We start from the raw sequence: 19,934 nt of genomic DNA on the forward strand, positions 1-19,934 counted from the left end.
CTGGTGCCAATTATTTATTATTTTCTGCAATTTATCAAGGGGCAAACCATCCATCACCTCTTTGGGGACCCACTTTTGAATCCCCAACAACCACCAACGGTGGCAGTTAGAGATCTGTTTTCCTTTCTCTATATTTTCACTGTGAGGAGCCCCAATAAACCAAACACCTTTGTTATTTTCTGATTTCTACGCCGGGGTTTTTATAGGTCCATATTGTCTACAATAATTAATCAGATCTACTGCAACTTCAGCTCATGTCCAAACTTTATGGCTACTGGCAGGTGAATCAGATTGAGAAGCTGAGGGCTGTGAGGGGGAAGAGTAGGGAGTGAAGCCAGGATCTCTAGGTCCACTTTGGTCAGGGGAATTCCTGAGGAATCTTATCTAGTCTTTCTACAGGATTCAAAGCCTGTAGAGGTTTTCTGTAGAGTCATTGCTGTATGTTTAAGTGTTTCTGGAAGCCCACGAGTTCAATCGGTCATTAGTTCTGGCTTCACAGGTAATTGCATTGGGCATTCAAAACCAGGAACTAATTTCTTTTCATGAATCTTTTGCAGGCAGGCGGCTTTGTGGACACTTTCTAAGAGCTGGTCGGTGGTGTCAACGATTGCCAGGGGGTCACCCCTTTCCAAAGGATTCATTCTCCCGGCCCAGAAAGACGCACCCTGTGTCAGGGACCATGCGTCACGCTTACCTCCTTATCTCCTGTTGTGAAGAAGGCTCCATGTCCCCAGTCCCCACTGGCCTCCGGTTAATTTAATTTGATCTCCACCATCGAGGGACACTCGGAGGACATATTTGTCTCTGATTCTTGTGGGAGGCGCCCGAATTCTTTTGACAGCTTGGCTAATTCGGTAGCACTGAACGGTATTTGTTTAGTTGTGATAGGTGGGTCAAGATCCTCTTTCAGCAATGCAGAGAGACAGGGAGACCCACTCGGTAATCAGAATCCAATTTGATTGTGGGATACAAGCACTTACATACCATTGCAGGGAGACTAGTAATGTGTACTACAATGATTAGGTTAAAATCACATCCACAAACTTACGCATATAACAACATCTCTTGCTTGCAGAGTTTCATGGGATTTTCTTTTTCCAGTAAACCCGTTTGATTTAATCTTCTTGCAATCCAGGTCGAATTTTCAAAGTTCCATTTGTTTATGCCAAGGCATTCTGTTATCAAATCTCTTATGTTAACCAGGTCCAAAGTGCATCAACTGTCTTATGTCCCCCAACATTCCAACAATCCTCATCATTAAGATAGTTCTATTCTGTTTGAACCAAGGGTCTCAAGCGAGGACAGCAGTATTCTCTCCAATTTTTTACTGCCTCAAGTTCCTGACGGGGATAGATTTGTTTCAAGTCAGGAGTTTCCTTTTCCTCTGGCTCTGTAGAGGAATCAGTATGATGTGAATTCTTAGCAAGTTCCTCTCTAAGGGCAGCTCGCAACATATAGATCTCATTTCTATCTTCCTTTAATTCTTTCTGCAAAATTTCAACTAGGTTTTGAAGGGAATCTATTCTTGCTATTTCCTCGTTTCTTTGCTTAAAAAGGGTTTCTATGGCTGCTGTGAGACAAGCTGCCAAAACTGAGCAGAGGATGGTTTTATTTTTGCCCAGTTTAACTTCTGTTTCATGTTGTAAAGAACAAATTCTATCTATGACATTTTCTAAATTAAACCAGCTGTTCTCTGCCCAAACCTCCCCCCTTGGAGAAGGCTTGGCATTCTATTTAGCAAGCAGAGCAGAAAATTCAGAAATTTAACTTTTGTGCTAGAGTTTTCAGTCATTTTATGAAGGGACCAAAACCATGACAGGGAGGTGCAAACTTAAGTTAGACAATCTCACAGCCTTTGCTGTGCTCCCCTTTGCTTCCCTGGCTGGGTGAAGAGACCAAATCTCCCTGGGAGGCCCTGCTTAGTTCCTTCAAGTTGTCCCTTCCTTCCCAGACAGTCCAAATTCACACATAAACAAAAACAGTTTCCCCTTTTGCGCTAAGAGATTTTTTGGGAAATTCTAAAGGCAGAACCCTCAATAGAGTATGGGGGCGTATTTCACCTGGGCGTGCGCAGTTTGTGGGAAATTCAAAGAGCTTTCCTTGCTTTCCAGCTTCGTTCAACCCTTTCGCGATGAGGGGCTAGGTGTGGCTGAAGCAAATCGTCCTTCCCCTGTTCCAGACTACAAACAGCCTTGCAGACCCTTCTGTCGATCAGAATCCTGTCCATGATGCCAATTTAATGTCACGATCCGCTCATACCAATGGGGGTGGTGATGGTTGGTTAACTGATCTGGGAGTGCAACAGACAACACGGAAAGGGGATTGCAGTATCAATCCAAACAAATGCACCTTTATAGAATGACCACAGCAAATGCATGAAAGGAATTAGGGAGAGGAAAAGAATAGAAAAGAGGGGGAGAAAGAGAGAGGGAGTTGTCCTAAGCTGATTATATGATGCTTTTAACCCCAATCATCTTGTTCTGTTTATGCTGCATCATAAGTTTTGCACCTTTAAGACTTGTTGCAGAGAGTGAAGGGGGGAGAGAAGAAGCAGCAGTTTGTTTTCAGACCCTGCACTCACTCCTCCACATTCCTGCTCCTGGACTGTGTTGTCTGGGGATGAACAGACAGTGGGACAGAGCTCTCCTTTGCTTTTAGTTAGTTTTAGCTTGCTGAGGCAAGGAAGTTCCCTGGACTGTGGTTTCTTTTCTTTTTTCCCTTTTCTTTGGACCTCTTGAAACCTGCTCTGGACTGAACACCCAGAAGAGCACCGGCAGCTAGCACCTGTGGCCCACCAGGCCGGGCCCGGCCCGCAACATTTCCAGCACCGGAGGGACTGATAAGAGCCTGTGTGAGCTGAACTGCAACCGAGGGAGGGGACTTTCTCAGTTTGTCATGTCTTTTGGAGCAACAAGGGGTTTTATTGTTCAATATTGTTTAGGTTTTATTGTTTAATAAACAGGTTTTTTCCACCTCTTTCCAAGGAGCTATTTTCTCCTGGACCGGTTGGGGGGAGTGTTGCAGTGTGACGCCATTTCCTGTTTCAGGAAACAGGAAAATCCCTCAGGTGTTGGGATAGGTGAAACCTGTCCTTTCCCCTCCCCCTTTGCCCTCCTGCTAAGTGCTGTCCATCAATGTTAACATTCCAGCAGGGTCATGGTGTGGTTGGCAGAAGTTCAAAAGATGCCCCTCAGGTCCGGGCTCATTGGCCTGTCCAAGTGTCTTTATCCTTTGAGCCTTCCCCTCCTCCCACCTGGTTGGTGGCTCACCTGTGCCTTCCCCTGCCCCTGTCCCCGGGCTTAAAAGGAGACGGGACCATGCGGTCTGGATTCTCTTGGGAGCTGTTACAAGATTCAGAGGTCTGTCATCCTGGAATAAACTCTGGATTAAAACTCTACAGCAGAATCCTCTCCTTTTTCTCTTCACCGTCCCCTGAACCTTTTCCACCAGAGGTCAACTGAGTTTCTACTATGCCTGGATTTGTTGCGAGTGCCTAGCTGCAGGATGCAGCCGGCCAAATGTATCTCTGAGGTGAAACATCACAGCTGCCGCCTTTGGCCCAGCAGCAAGGGTCAGACGAGCCCAGGCACGTCCCACCCGGTAATATTGGGATTAATATTTCATAGGGGAGGGGCCAAATGAATCTGCTTTCCTAGAGGAGCCCCTTTGCGGGTTCTCCCCAAAATTTGCCCTGAACCAAGACAGGAGTAGAGCTACCAAATGTGGAGAGACTAAGTCCTCATAGTCCAGCCGACAGAGTTTGCCTAGTCACGTTGGGAAGATAATGGCCCTGCCTGGTTAACTCAAGGTTAAGTCCTGGTGAACTCAAGGTTCTATTATAGTCCATTGCTGAGGGGGGAAACAGAATCTTGAAATGGCTGAGGGGGAACAGATCCAATCAAGAAGAAGAAGTCTATTGAAATTGCTGAGGGGGAAAAAGGTATTGAAGACGGGTACAGACAGTCCATGTTCTCAGCAGGATAAGTCAGTAGCAGCAGTGAGTGGGACCCACTGTTTCAGGACTGCTTTCTGGGGGAAACCAGTCTAGGTCCTGTAGGCACATCTGTAGGCAACACTCAGCAGGCATCCTGCTTCAGTCAGGCCAGCACCCCTGCATCAGAATTACAGGTGTCTCAGTCTCAGTCCTTGGTAGGGGGGCTTCAACCTCGGTGCCTCACGGTGGTAGTGGAGCAGAGGAAGGATTTTCCATGGGGGGGCTACCAAGTTGCCCCAGCAAGTTCATCTGGCCAAGAGGTGGGAAAATTCCTGGTCTATTGTCGTGAAGCAGGTGCAAGCATATAGGCTGGGTCGCCCTTTGGCAGGCCCTGCTAGAAGCAGTCACTGAAGACACAGCTGTGAACAATCACTTGGCAGGCCAGAATTCTGCTCAGGGGCCTCAGGATTTTTGGTGTTCATCCATTACTGGCAGGCCAGAATTCCCATCGGTGTCTTTAGGGTCCCAGTGTCTGTCCTGGGAATGGTCGTGAGGCAAATGAGGGGAACTTTAGACTGTCTTTCACATGTATCAGAAAATCTATTTCCTGAACTGGCCAAAAAGAATGCATAACATTTACAATTGAGGGGGAAAAAGAAAACCAAACTCAAACCGTTGGAGCAATATCATTCTAGAGAATGCCATGTCTCTATGAAAAATACAAAAAAATTTCTGTTTTCAAACGCACCCACAAATCACCATTTTGCATCTTTTTTGTTGTTGTTGTTGTTTGTTTTAAAGCTCTGGCACTTATCTGATTCCTTTTTGAGTTAGTTCAGCTCATTAATCTAGTAAGAAAGCTGCTAAAATTAAACGGAAAAACCTATGGGGAGCAGGATGCCACTTCAGCCATGTTGTAGGGAAGCATTAGGTCAGCCTTCTGTCTTGTAGAAATACGTCTGTCATATAGGAAAATCACTGCGTAGCACTATCTTATTTTGAACTTTCTCATTGCTACTGGGTTCCTGAATGATCAAGATGGTTTAAACCAAACAACAGCCAGCCCTCTAAGATACTCCCCAAACTATTGCAATGGAATAACTTGATCAGGTGAAGAGCTCACTATGCAAAAGCTGAATATGATGTCAAGAATGCTTTGTTGTGGATTACCATTGTTTGGGATCATTTATCCCTTACCCTCCCATGTAGGTATAGGAAAAAATTAAGAAACCACAAGGCTTTTACAGCTGTTCTTGTATTTTGGGATAGTAAGGACTTGGGTTGGTAAACAAAACTGTGGTGAGTTTTACTATTGACTTTATGGCTGTTTCACTTTGAATTAACTGCTTTGCATTTCAGCTTACCCATCAGTATAATGAGAAGAAGAATATCTTCCTTCCTGCCCAAAAGATGTTGAATTATGCCTGTGATGTCACGGACTTAAAGACGAAAACCATTGTGATTGAAAGGAAGTATTGGCATGCCACAAGGTAACTGGAGTGAGCTGTCTTTCCTCCTCAGCTTCACTGTGATAGTAGAATTTTAATTAGCAGTTCCAAAACTTTGTCTTAGCATAGTCTGGTGACATATCTCAGTAGAGCAGTGTCCTAGGGTGACTTTATGATGCTTGTATCCCCAGCCATCTGTTCTGTTAATGCTGGATATTCTATTCTCTGCCTTCAAGACTGCTTCTGAGAGCAAAGGTGGGGAGAAGAAGAAGTACGGAGTTTGTTATCACAGGCTGCACTCACCTTCTAAAAGCAACACTGCTCCACATTCTGTGCTGCACTGTGTTGTCTGGGCACTGATGGAGCAGAACAGAGTGTTCTTTGCTTTTCAGTTGGTTTAGCTGGCTGAGGCAGAGTTTTCCCTGGACTGTCTTTTTTTCTTTCCCTTTTCTTGGAACTGTTCAAACCTGCTCCAGACTGGGACCTGGAGAGCACTGAGAGCTTGCACTTTGTGGCCTATGGGGGCCTACTCTGGGCAGCAGCCTTTCCCAGTGCCGGAGGGATTGATAACAGAGCAAGCATCCACAGGAGAGACTTTCTGAATTTGTTGTCTCTTCAGAGCGGCGATTGAGTTTTGTCATCTGGTATTGTTCATTTTTTGTGCTGGGGGGTGCTTTCCCTGTTAAATAAACAGATTTTTTCCACTTCTCTCAGAGGAAATGTTTCCCAGACCAGTTGAGGGGAGGGGCCGTGTAGGTGGGCTTTCTGGGGGGGGGCCCCCTGAGACATGAACTTTAAAGAAATTTAGGGTTTTTAGAGGAGCTGAGGTTTTAGTCAGAGATAAGCCTTATTAGAGTTTATCAAAATAAATAGGTAGGCCTTGATGAAGTTAAGAGTTAGTAGTTAACTAATAATTGATTGCTTGTCAACATCATGTTTGCTTAGCTGGGTTTATCATGAAGAATACAGAAACTCATAAATAGCTTTTAGGAACATAAGACAATTGTAGGCCACCTCTGTTCTGAAACCAATTGAAGATGGGGAATGGGAGTTCTACCAATGGGTTCATTTGTCATATTTGCATTGAAAATGTAGAAAGTTCAGAACCAGGAAGACTTCATTTATTTCCTCATTTTGGAACCCCTCCCCATGAAAGGGACCACCGATTCATTTTGAGGAACAAACTACACGTGCTTAATAGCTTTTGAACTAATTACCATACGAAGTGAGGAATGATGGGATGTACCTAAATTATGAACATGTATTTGTCTTTTGGGTATTCAATACTTGTATAGATAAAAAGACTCTGTTATCACCTCTAAATCACAGCGTGTATTTGGGAGCTATCCCGCACGCTGCCCAGCGTTGCAATAAACATACACTTTCTAATTTTGAACTGTTAGGGAGCCTTTGTCCATCACAGTTGGATATCAGTACTAGATCAATATTTTTAATAAATCACCCCTTCTTGAGGATTGCTGCCAAATTTGCCCTCAACCAAGACAAGCAGGATCTGCGATTTAGAGAATGATGGAATCACTTTGGTTGGAAAAGACCTTTAAGAACATTGAGTCTAAATGTAATTAGCAAACACAACCATCAAGAAATGTTTTGCTGTCTGAAGAGAACATGGTTTATCTGGTAAGCTTTGCAAGTATTTGTGTCATCGCAAGCACGCATGTCCAATGCATTAGATGGGTATATAATAAGAAACCTGTGCAAATCAACAGAATGATTCTCAGGGTAGGATATTGGCATGTTTCATCCTTCTTCCCGACTTCTTCCAATGAATTACTTTTACAAAGTAAGGATTGGAATTGTTACTCTTTTGACGGTTCTTGTTGTATTACTGACATTTTTGGCATAGGAATGCCAAATAGGTTAATTCACCTAGTTTTTCAGATAAAGACCAAGATTTAATGTTGCTTAAGCTGGAGGCAGAAATATTTAAATCTTCCAGCCTCCTTCTTAGTACCTAATTTCTATTACAATATCAGTGCACAATCTTGTCCCTTAAGGTCCAGCTAGCTCAGTTTATACCAACAGGGTGACTTTAGTAGGGCTCACGTGATGCTGCACACAGAAGCCCTCAGGGTGCACCTCTAGCAGACAGTAATTCATGCACTTGGACCATCCCAGTGCTGACTTTGGATCACCAGAAGAGTAGAACTAGAGAGATTTGATGGAGAGCTCTCTGGAGGAAGTGGCCTGAAGAAGACAGCAGAAATCCCATCTGTGTGTTTGTACAAATAACATGAATACCATTTACAGGAAAAGATCTTCAAATCGATCTAGCTTTTTCTGCAGATTATTTGTCAACTATATGCATTACATGGACAGTTCCACTGAGCATCTGAAATACAGCTGCGTTTAAGTGGATTGATTCAGGGTTGGAAAGCAGTGATATAAAGCTTTTCAGGAATAGCTGACATCCAAGTCCCGCAGAAATTTACCTATTTTTAATGTCCAGATGCTTTTTAAAATAATGGGTGACCATTTAGCTACCTAATAGCTTTAATCAGAAATACCAAGAAAATTTTAAACTCCCATCTTTTATAGCTTGAATATTTTTCTTTGTTTATTTCCTGGTTTCCAATTCAGGTCTACAAATCGTATGATTAGGTAATGAGAACTCATGCTGTATAAAAATATTTCCTGCTATACTTCCAAGTCAAGGCCATGTTTTTCCCGGAACTGTTTAAAAAAATAAAATTCTATCTGGATTCTCTCTAGCCCACACTCATCATTATCTAAAATCATTTAAATATTGTATTTTGACTTTACATGGTGCAATTATATTCAGAAATCCAAGGCTCTATTGTTAGATTGTTTGTATGGTTTTCTGGCAATTCTAACTTCCCACAACCACTCTTGGCAGCTATATATTTTTGCAGCAAGGCATCACAGGGGTCTGTGAGAAGTTTGAATGTGAAGCAGAGCTAACATTAAAATACACGGGACATACTCGAAATATTTCACTTCAGAAAGTTACAGTTTGCTTAGATGGAATGAAATATGAAATAAATGAACCTCACACAACATTTCTAAATCTTGGAAATCTACTACCTGAACTTTGAGTCAGTTTGCAGGACAGGACTCTGTAGAAATGCAAATGTGAAGTCCAAGGAATAGAGCAGAAGGTGTATTGGGCAGGGGTACAGAAGATTGCTCTGAAGGGTGATGTAAGCAAGATTGCATCCTATCAAGATAGCAGCTGCTTCTGCTGGTGCCAACATAGAGAATTTGCGCCACCAGCCTAGTTTTCTGGGGACATTTGACCTGTACACTCTTCAGGGCTTGTAGATGTGAATGAATCTGTCCTTTGATCTGTTTTTTTCTTTTCAATGTCTATGACCTGACTTGCTACTGTGTACTGTACTGTATCGTTTTATAAACAGACATGTTTCATCTGTTTGAAAGCTGTAGTTGAAAGTGAGCTTGCAATCATGAGTTGGCTGTCAAAAGAATTAATTTTCTGCTTTAAGCAAAATATCAGTAGAAACAGTCCATCCACTCCTATGATACAGATTCCTTTTGAATTTACAGGGTAATTTGCATCAGTGAGTATCATGCATGTGCAATAAATACACCTTGCTTGGTTTCTAATGATGATAATAGTCCTCTTTGTATTACTCTAAGGATTGAACTCACCATCATAATTTTCCTGTTCTCATTGAAGTGTAAAGGAAAAATAGTTTTGCATTAACCAAGGAGTAAAATGCATGGATTTAGCATCATTCTTGCAAGTAGTCCTCGATTCTGAAAATACCTCTCAGAAGCTGCATCAAATGGGAAAGCTAGACAGATGGCAGAATGCAGAACCTGCCATTTAGGATCAGGTACAAAATAACACCCAAGAAATTCTTCATGGATGCTGCATAAGTACAAAGATGCCGTTATTTAAAAGAGAAAAATAGTCAATGTGAAACGTGTTTGATGAATAAAAAGCTATGCTAATCAAGAGACCACAGTGCCAAGTGTGCTACAAGGCTTTTTTGTAATTCACATCATTCCCAGCATGAAAAAATACTATTTTTATTGTAGATTGCTTAAGAGTGCACAACAGTTTGGAAAAAAGTGCTTTGCTTTTTCTATTCATAGGAACTGTGTATCATGGTAAGAGATACTGTAGACAGGTTTTGGAAAACAATGTTATTTTGAAGATTCATTCTATTCAGAAATACTTCACATGAAAAAATTTGATCTGCTCTCCATCCTGAAGACTCTTAAAGGAAAATGTCTTTGTTGCATTCTCTTCACACTAGTTCAGGAGCTCAGTCTTACCTGCATTCTAATGCTTTTTGATGTTCCTGATGGCATGGCTTAGACATCCTTGTCTCCATTACCATCATGATTTCCAGATCAAGTGATGAGAATTTTTCTTCAGGACTGGTGAAGTTAAGTGTCATAACATTTTTGTCAAGTCAGTTTGAAGGGGTTTTTTTGCCAAAGGAATCTCTTCCTTCCTAATGAAAACCATTGGCAATAGCAAACCTACTCAGTTTTTCAGGAAGTCAAATAATACATCTCCACTGTACAAGGTCCTCCCTTTGTTTTTTTTTCACCAGAAGAAAACTGCTGTTTTCTTCTTCTTCTATCACCTTAGACTTACTTTCTTCCAAAATCTTTTTAAACCTTTAGATTTCTCTTTATAGCTAATTACTTTCACAGTGGGCTATAGCATATGTATTTGAAAAGACCATTTGTACATATCCAAATGGCTTACTTCTATTCTATTAAGAAATGGCTGTACTTCTATTAAGGAAACATAAAGGTGCAGTAATATTTTTTCTTCTAGAAAATTTAAAAAACCCCAACTATTAAAAATGATACCAGCAAATGATGTCTGTAAGACTGAGGCAGGAGGCTTTTTCCAGAACAATGTGCAGTTCTTCCCAATTCTATTTTTCCCTCCGATTACTTTGTACAAAAATAGTTTTACACAGTCTTCTAATAGTGGCATGTTACTAGTGGGGTAGAGTATTGCCCTGCCAGCATTGGAATTGACTCGACTGTAGTTGTGTTCAAATCTGCTGATGAGACAAGGTTTTTTTGCTGAACGCACTTCAGCAAGCAAGAGAGCTTCTTCGTCTTAAGATGCTATGAGTCCCAGAAGAAGATGAATGAGGTGATGACATGCCTTGTGTTCTGAAGAGAGATCAAAACTTATTGCTGGGGTCACCCCCCCTCTTGGTACAGAAAGCGCACAGAGGGCTTTGAAGCAGCACTTTCACCCTCTTTGCATTCACTAGTAAATCGGAGACAGAGCTTGCCCCAAGGTTTGGGCAAAAATACTCTTTTGATGCAACTCTTCACCAGACAAAATCTCTGGGAAAATTTGCAGTGGCAGAAAGCAAGCCCTTCCTGGGAAATCTACTGAAACGGTTCAGAAGTTATTCCCATTCCCTGTTGCTAACCTCTGCTGTCTAGCTGTCCCATATGTTTGGGACCATGTTGAAATCATTCTAAACAATGGACTGACGCTGCACTGTTGAGTAAACATAGGTCTTTTCCATAGGTGTCAGGGAAAAATATTTCTGTTGGTAAAAATGATAGAAAACAATACCAGCATGGCAGAAAAACAATTACATCAATAGAATGAAGATGCCCAGAATTCTCCTTTTGAAGTTACACACAGTCAATATTTTCTAAAGAAGGTTGTGAAACTTAATAAGGAGTACAGTCCACGTGACTGGTGCACAAGTTCATGTTTCCAACTTACAAAATACATATTATTAAAAGAAAAATGTTCTGCCTTGTAGAAAAGTAACCCATTAGGAATTTGATCAAAGATAGGATTAGATCAAGTATTCCTACAAGACAGTAGTAGTACTAGGAAAAGCCTTTTGGTGTCTATTTAACTACAGGAAACTTGAGAAATCAGAAGAGTGTCCTTTCCTGCTGCAAGCTGTACTTCCTAGTTGCTAGTGCTGCTTCAACATTGTCTAAAGAAAACTTGCCAAAATAAGACTATTGTATACACGCAACTGTAACTATCCATTCCGCTCCAGCTCATTTTAACTAGCAAGTATGAGTCACACACTCTAATGGAATATTCTAATGCATAGATAGAGTATACCTTCACTAATAAATGGGGACTCTGGAAAAAGGACCAAATGCAGATGAATTTCAGGGAAGGAAATTATTGGAGTGCTAACTGCAGTCCCTCGACTTCACAAGAAATGATGCCTGGTAATCCCAACCAGAAACATATAGAAATCCATTTTCAAATGGGTTGCATCTATGGTCCTCTGTTCTTCCTATATGAAGAAACTGGTTTGAATCAATCTTCAAAATAGTATGCCTAAAGACCTTAGAAGCCTCCAATTCTTTTCTTTTTTTTTTTTTTTCCAGAAGCAACTGTCTCAAAACCTTTTTAAAGCTGACATTTTCCCTTAAGATGCCATATTTTAAAAGAGCACCTTGTCATTTAACAGGGTATTCCAAACATCATTTACAAGTTTAGACTGAAAGTAACACTTTTCCTAGTAATCTTTCCTTTTTTGCAGCTCAGTGCTAACATAGGCAGCAAAGAAGAGAACAGACCACAGCTCTTCCTGGAACATCTTGAACAAATGCCCTTGCCTATGTTCTAATCATTCACTTCACCAAAAGACCTAATGATGAAGAAAAGGTTGTGAAAGCATTACTAGTAGTGCTACATGGCAATGTACGGGTGTGATTTCTCAAGTCGCATTTGTATCACATAGATGATACTTGGCAAACAGCAAATGAAGGGGTTTTCTTCAGCTCTCAGACGGATGTTACATGTCAGTAATTTAATAAAAAGATAACAAGAAGAAGGTTATTTTTTAAGATGTGAATTTAATTACACCCCTGCCATGGACATCTGAATCTTATGAATAGACAGTGTCTGATTTAGAAAAAAATAAAGAATTATCACAGTTTAAAGAAACATAGGATCATAAACCCTTTGCTGATGGAACGTAGCCTATTCATTGGCTGAAATGAAGCAGGTAGACAGGACATATGAAATATTGTTTTGTGGATCAAACATTTATTTTCGAAAGTGATGCTGACAGATAGTGAACTCACCAACTTAGATATTGCACGGTAGATAAGGGTACATAACTTGCTCCATCAAGTAATCCCTTGGAACCATCATCCAAGGGGATTTTCCCCTGCATCTGTGAAAATATGCCTACCTTTTTCACAATACTTCTGCAGCAGCATTCTTAGGCCTGATCAGCTGCTATGGAGAGTGAATTATCGGCGGCAAGGTGACTGGCCAGGGGAATTTGCTTCAATGGATTTTGATCTCCCGGATATTTTGCAGACCTGCTTCAGCCCTGCTTGTCAAAGACAGCCTTTAAAGGGTGCCAAACAATTGTTAGTCTGTACTGGGCCATATGCTCTTTATTCTCTCCCTCAACTTCTCCATCGCCTCTCATCTGTTTCCCATGAGCTATGTTCAAGGTCCACAGGCTACTTTTCACAGAATCTTCAGGCCTGATGCAGTAAGAATGATGACTAGAACACAGCTGGGATCAATTTTCCAGTTTGCATAAAATGCATTCTGCACACAAATCCAATGAGACGGTGTTCCCCCTATGCCCAGAAAAACCTTCACTAGTACTAGTGTTCTACGTAAACTGCAACTTAGTCTGAAAGAAAAGCTTTTTTCTGAGAGTGTCTAAGAGCTTTGTATGAAGCACAGATATTTGATATATGCAATTTTGAATACCAGAGGAAAAAGAAAACCGCACAAAGCTTTTAATGGTACTGGTTTTAATTTTAAATTCCATGCACCTTTTCAAAAAGTGTCAGCTCAAACGCCCATCAACATATTTTAGTCATCTGTAAGTCAGTATTCATATAAAATGTGATTCAAATCAAAAGAATTTCAAACCTTTCCTCAAAGTTTATATGCCTAGATTTAATACTTCTGACACATATTAGATGAAAGGAAGACATTTTTTACTGTGGGGGTGCTGGAACACTGGAACAGGTTGCCCAGAGAAGTAGTGGGTGTCCCATCCCTGAAAGTATTCAAGGTCAGGTTGGATGGGGCTTTGAGCAGCAACACTGGAGACTCTTGATGGTAGAGAAACAAAGTTGGAATCTAGAAGAAACTCAGATTGAAGTATAGGAGCAAGTTTTCCCTCAGCTCTTGGGGTAAAATCAAAGTGTTACAAAATTACCTTGATCTGTGATTTTCACTACTGTAACAGGTTAATGAAAACTATGCAGAAGATAGCAAATTTTAAAAGAGAGAAGAATTACAGCATAAAATACATGGGATGGGTTTCTACACGGGACAAAATCTCTGTATTTCAACACTTCCTCATGTTAGGATTTCATGAAGTGCCAAAGAAGGCGGCAAAATATCATTCAGGACATTATTTACTGGAGCTCAGCCTGGCCTTTAGTAGGAATTGGGTTTGAACATAATGTAGATATACCACACACTTTCCCTTCACTGAAAAATTACTGTTTACAATGAATAAGCAATGAGGATATGAAATTGACTGAAAGCATCTTAAAAAGGTAAAGTATTTCATTGTAAATGATCTGTGATCCAAATAGTTCTTCCACCTTAGTGAGGGACAAAAGAATTCTTCCATATCATGATGGTTTAAAATTGTATAAACCAATGTTTTCTTCTGAAAGGATATTATCTATTTTTTTCTATTTCTAGAAGAAAATATTCCTAGACATACAACACATGAGAACAAAGTAATTGTAAAGAAACAAATAATATGAAAATATTCCCTACATATAATTAAATGAAAAGCTGTGTTTTAAATAGGAAGTAGATATTAAACAGAATTTTTACACCAGATATTTGAATTGTTGCACCAGCTATTTTGCCCCCAAAGAGAGGTATTTAGCATTTCGGTCTTTTCCAAGGTGTTCATCATCTGCTATGCTGACCTCTGTGTGGGCCTAGGTGTGTGTGGAAGGGGGGCATGTGAAGGGGAGTGTGTATGTTTGCTTAACACTTGTTGTGGCAGCTTCATGCCTCAGCTCCATCATTTCTTTTAGAAACTTCACCGAGAGTGGATATGAAGTTTAATATCAACAAGAGATCAATTCCCAAATCATCCATTTTACCCTACCTTATAAATCATATGCTTTGTTGCATATTTTATCAAATAGACTTTCAAGCCACATGGAGAAATGAGAATGTGGAGAATCCCTCCAATGTCTTGCAACTTTTATGCAAATAGAGTTTCAAGAAAGGATAATTTCTTTTAAAATACATCTGGGACAGGCATGATGGTGGTGTCAAGCTGTTGGGGTTTTTGTTGCTGGGAGAAGTTGTACAAAAGGATTGGTCTTTACATTGACTAGTGACTGAATCAAGTGCATGAATCCATTGGAAATTCAACTGGGGGTTCCTTTTTCTAGCAGATTACTTCTAGAACGAGCTTGCAGACTGAAGCTGACTCTTTTGCTCTCTTTTTGTTTCTTACCTATTTTCTTGGCTTCTTTACCACTATCTACACAATTTTGGAACTTTTTTCCCAACTAAAATTGTTTCATAGTCTGATAATTAGGATACATTTTTTACAAGGAATTTTTAAAAATCTTTGCTTGAGTTAAGAAGGTTAAGGACTAAGGTCTTTTTCTTACCTCATCAATATTGCGATGGAATTGATAAATAAAGACTAACTCTTTCTTTTTATTTTCAACCCAAGTAGATAGTTCCCATACATTAATACATTTTGTGGACCAATATTTGCCATTCTGATGTAAGTTGTCCCTTCTTAAGAATATACATTCTGTGACTATGTTGACAACACTCTTGGTGAAGATCCTAATTGGTCTTAAACACACATAGGGAGAAATTTGCTCAGCCAGTGTCAGTCTTAAGCATGCCTATCAGAAGATCTTTCTATAGCTGGGGAATTTTCCCGTGAAAGGGATTCAGTTATGGAAGAGACACTTATCCCAGAGTTTTGCATTCTTCTTGAGCACTACTTAAGGAACTTAGATCCCATGTCCATTTGGATCTCTCTCTGCACAGATCTTTGTCATGCCACTGCTTGAAATGCATCTCTAAGAGAATTCACTAGCACAGAATGAACGAGAGTGGAAGGCGTCAGTGGGGCTCACCAGGTCCAACCCCCCTGCTTAAACCAGGATACCTAGAGCCTCTTGCCCAGGATTATATCTGGGTGTACTTTTAATGTCTTCAAAGATCCAGGCTCCACAATCTTTCTGGGCAGTCTGTGCCGTGGTTCAGTCGCCCTCACAGTAAAAAATCATTTGCTGATGTGCAGAGGCAATCTCCTGTATTTCAGTGTGTGCCTACTGCCTCTTGTCTTTTCACTGAGCATCCTTGAAAAGACACTGGTTCCCTCCTCTTTGCACACTTCTGGGATGTATGTGTGCTGCCACGTAGATAAATGTCCAAAACCTTCCTGAAGCCCAGGCAGACAATATTCCCTTCATCTACCGGGCAAGTTGATTCATCAGAGGAGTTTAAAAAGTTGTTCAGCATCAAGTTCCCCTGGTAAATCCATGCTGACTAGGTTATTTTGTCCTCCTTCATGTGCCTGGCAATGCTTTCCAGCAATAGCTGCTCCATCAACTTCCTGGGGATAAAAATGACGCTGGCTGGCTGGCTTGTACTTTTCCAAGTCCTCCTAGTTGCCTTTTTCCAAGATGGGTGACATTTGCTTTCATCCAGTCTTTGGGCACTTTCCCCAGTCACTATGATCCATCAAACATCATTAGGAGTGGCCTCAGAATAACATCTGCTAACACCCTTGAGACCTGTGGCTGCATCTCAACAGGGCCCGTGGACTTCATGGAATACGTACCAATTCAGTGACTATGCCCATAAAAGTTTGCAAGGGATAACAGAACATATTAACAGCTACCTGAAGAGTGAGTGAAAAACTATGGAAGCAATCCAAAAGGACAAAGACTTGAGTTCCCTTTTCAGACAAAGCATCCTATCATGGAGCTGAGCAGCTTTAGATCTAGGGAAGCTTCCCTTCTGAAAGGATGCAGAAGACATTCTTTTACCCGTATCCACTAATAAAATGTATTGACCATTCACTTGCAATACAAAAAAAAACTAAATTCTTTCCAAAATTGTTGCCGCCTAACTAGACAATCATGTACTGGCTGGGTATTCCCCTAACAGATGACAGCACCTGCTTGATGCCTCTTATGCCTACAGACTATTTGAATTAGGTCATTTGAGTGGGGATTACCGGTCTGGGAACTTTCTTTCTGATGAATTTGGAAGATTTACTGAAGCAAGGACCTGAAGATGAAAACTTCATTTCCCATCAGTGCACTTTAACATCCACGGCTGTAATGCCATTGTTTCTCACCAACTGAGTCAAGAATTTATGACTACAAAGTGAATCAGCTCCAAAAGGCAAGATAAAGGCTGGAAAACATTCTCTCTTGGTAAAGCAAATGAAGTGACTAAATTCTAATCACTCGCTGGCCTAAAGCTTCAAGGAGGGGGAGGTGGACCAGGTTTCCTTCCACTGCCGTTCTCTTTGTCACCTCAGTGTTTTATAGGGGTATGCAGACATTCAAAAAGAGAGCTTTGCTGAATTCATAAAATTCAGTCTTAAAAAATAACTTGAGAGCAGCTGAAATGAAAAGAACAAATAAAATGCAATTAATTCCACGGAAGCTTGAAATGATTATTTCTTCATTTTGCATTTGAGGATGTATATTGGGTGAGTTTGTCTTGTAGTGTTCTACAGGTTTTCTAACTGGCACACCTTTCTTTATGAATGGACTGTCCTTTCCTAAATACTCTCATATGGAGGAACATGCTTCTGATAAGAAGAGCACTAGGGTGTCTTTACTTGACCTTTTATTTTTACTGATGTTTGCTCCTTGGAAATGAATGGGGTTTTTCAATTGAAATGTCTTACTATTGTTCCCACAGGATAAGCCACAGACTCTTCTGCTCAGAGCTGTCACTAGTCAGCTATTCTCCTATCTGCCTTGAAGTAGTTGAATGTTCTGGTCTCAAAGTAGCACCTTCTATGTAGCCATGCTCTTAGCTGCCAGTGTCATCTTGAATCCAAACACCCTCCCGCAAGGGACCGCTGGTTCTGTAGTCAACTAAGGGGAAAAAAACGGTCCATCCATGCTTCCTGATTTAAAATATAAAGGTATATAAAGGTATGGTGTCCCTAAACGATTCTCTGCAGTTGAACACTACTTTGCCGTGTTTCTTCAACTCACTTGCAAGTCATTCATGCGCTACCTTATTGCGAGAATTGCTTGGTTTGAAGATGATTTAAAAGGGTAGGAGAATACTTTTGTGCCTCTGCTAGAAGGATGCTTTTCAAATCCACACAAGCTTCCTGCAAATGCAAAAGCATTCATCCTGTATTGTCCTAGGCTACAATATAAAAATGTTTTCTGCTCCCAACCTCAAGAGCTGCTGAAACCGGGAGGGGCATCGTTTTTTCCTTATCTCCTTATCTCTTAACGGGGCCATCCATGTCTTGCCACATGATTCAGAGATGACTCCCTCCAGGAGCCATTTCTGTTTAAAGGCTAATCAAGGAACCACCGCATGACTCAGAACCATTTGAGCCCATTGCAAGATGCTCTGCCCAGGGGGCAGGAGCTAAGCATCCCCAGCTGGATATAATCTGAGTTTTGGGACACCACAAGCAGTCTTTCCACTGGCTTCCTAGAGGAACGGCCACCCTCACCCACTGGGTCTTCAGAGGATAAGAGCTACCAGATGGTTTCTACAGGATCACTACTTCAACAAGACCATTTCATCCGGACTGCTAGCACCACCCTAACTAGCAGGGTGACAGGTTGTATTCTGTCCGTGGTTTTTCTTTTGTATCATTGTATGTATTTGGTTTTTCCCCTTTTCCTAATAAATTGTATTTCTGACTTGGAGTCTTGCTGCCATGCTGGATTTCTTCAGACCGACTAGCTCCTGACACCAACAGCCAGAGTGAGCTTCCCCCAGAAAGCTGTCAAATCCAGGGTGCAGCTGTAGGGCACAGCTGCTCTATGGCACAGGTGGACTGCATTGGGGATAGGACTGCGCCGAGGGCAGGGACAAGGAACAGGGAGAGGTCTTCTGTATGTTTTCCAAAGGAGTTTCTTCCCTGGAAGGTCAGGGACACAAAGACACTGAGCCAAATGCATACATCAACTTAGAAATGGGGAGAGGTCCCAGAGGAGGATACAATCTTGAACACACTGGGAGCAACTGGGGCTGGACCACAAGGCGGGGAATACAATGTTTAAACCAATAGGGGACTACAGGGGAGGAGAATAACTTAAACAAACCAATGGGGTTTTGAAGAGTATAAAATTGATAGGGAAGTTTCTAGAGAAAGGGGCAGGCTTGGGGAGGGATTGACATTCAGTGGGAGGAGGAAAAGGGAAGAAAAGGGCAGGTCTTTGGGGAGATGGACAACTAGGGCAAAAACTAACAACACGGGGGGAAAGGAACAATCCCTTAATAATAAAATATGCTCCAACAGCACAAAACAGGAAGTATTATCAAACTGACTACTCAAACTGCATTACAATCAAAAACACACACTGCAACAGCGACAGCATCTCTTGCTGGTTTTGCTTTCAAACCAGAAGAGGTGCCAACCAAAAAATTAGCAAACTTAAAAGTTAACTGGCCGCAGTTTTGATTTCCTTCTGAAATATATTACTGCTTGTCTAATTGGCTTAGCAGCATGTCTGTTCTTAGTGCCAAGCAGGGATTCACTTTGCCAGGCATGGAGGAAGCTTCTAGGAGCTTTTCACAAAAGATTCACTTCTGTGGCTGGCTTCTTCCCTCCCCACCAAAAACCAAGCCATGCAAAACCAACACCTTAACTAATCCCTAGTACTTAGTACGCATCCAATAATTCCTTTTAAACTATACTTTACATTTTTTACCAAATGCCCTGAAAAGAAATGGATCCATAATATTGATCAAAATAGTTCCAGTTCAATAGAAATACTGGGTCATGCAACTCTGGTTTACATCACTATTTTTTGTACAATCAACAGGAGCTTTTTTCGCCTCTAAAGAAATGTTTCCCGATGGTTTGGATCAGAAGATCCAGTATTGCCATCGTGAGATTTTTGTTTTGAAGGCCATAGGCTGTGCTCAGTGTTTTGGGTATATTCTTTGTTGTGCCTTGCATGTATTTTGGATAGAAAGCCAGTAGAGATGATGTCCTTGCTGCAGTAGCCATGCTAAATAAGGCAGAGCGTCTGGCTGATGTACTGGAGCTGTAGACTATCCACCAGTCGCCCAGGGCGGTGAGGATCTCTAAAGGAATATAATATTGGCTATGCTCTGGAAGTTTTACAGAGAGAAAGAGCCTCATCGCTCTAATGATTTGTCTCCTGGAGTTCTGAAGAATATGTTGTAAAGAAGAAGGCTGCTGTCTTTCGCAACAATCTTCCGTGCATTCAAGAGGATAATTTAACTTCTTGTCTGAGAATGAAAGAAATATTAGTAGTAATGAGTTCTTTTTTCTCTGTCGGTGCATCACTGATTGAGTTTGGGTAGGTTACATTTTATTTCTTTTTTTTCTTTAAATATTACATCGTAAGGTGTTCCAAAT

Source organism: Agelaius tricolor, unplaced genomic scaffold, assembly GCF_023055355.1.
Source record: "Agelaius tricolor isolate 1412-34295 unplaced genomic scaffold, bAgeTri1.0.p SCAF_42, whole genome shotgun sequence".
Classification (NCBI taxonomy): Eukaryota; Metazoa; Chordata; class Aves; order Passeriformes; family Icteridae; genus Agelaius; species Agelaius tricolor.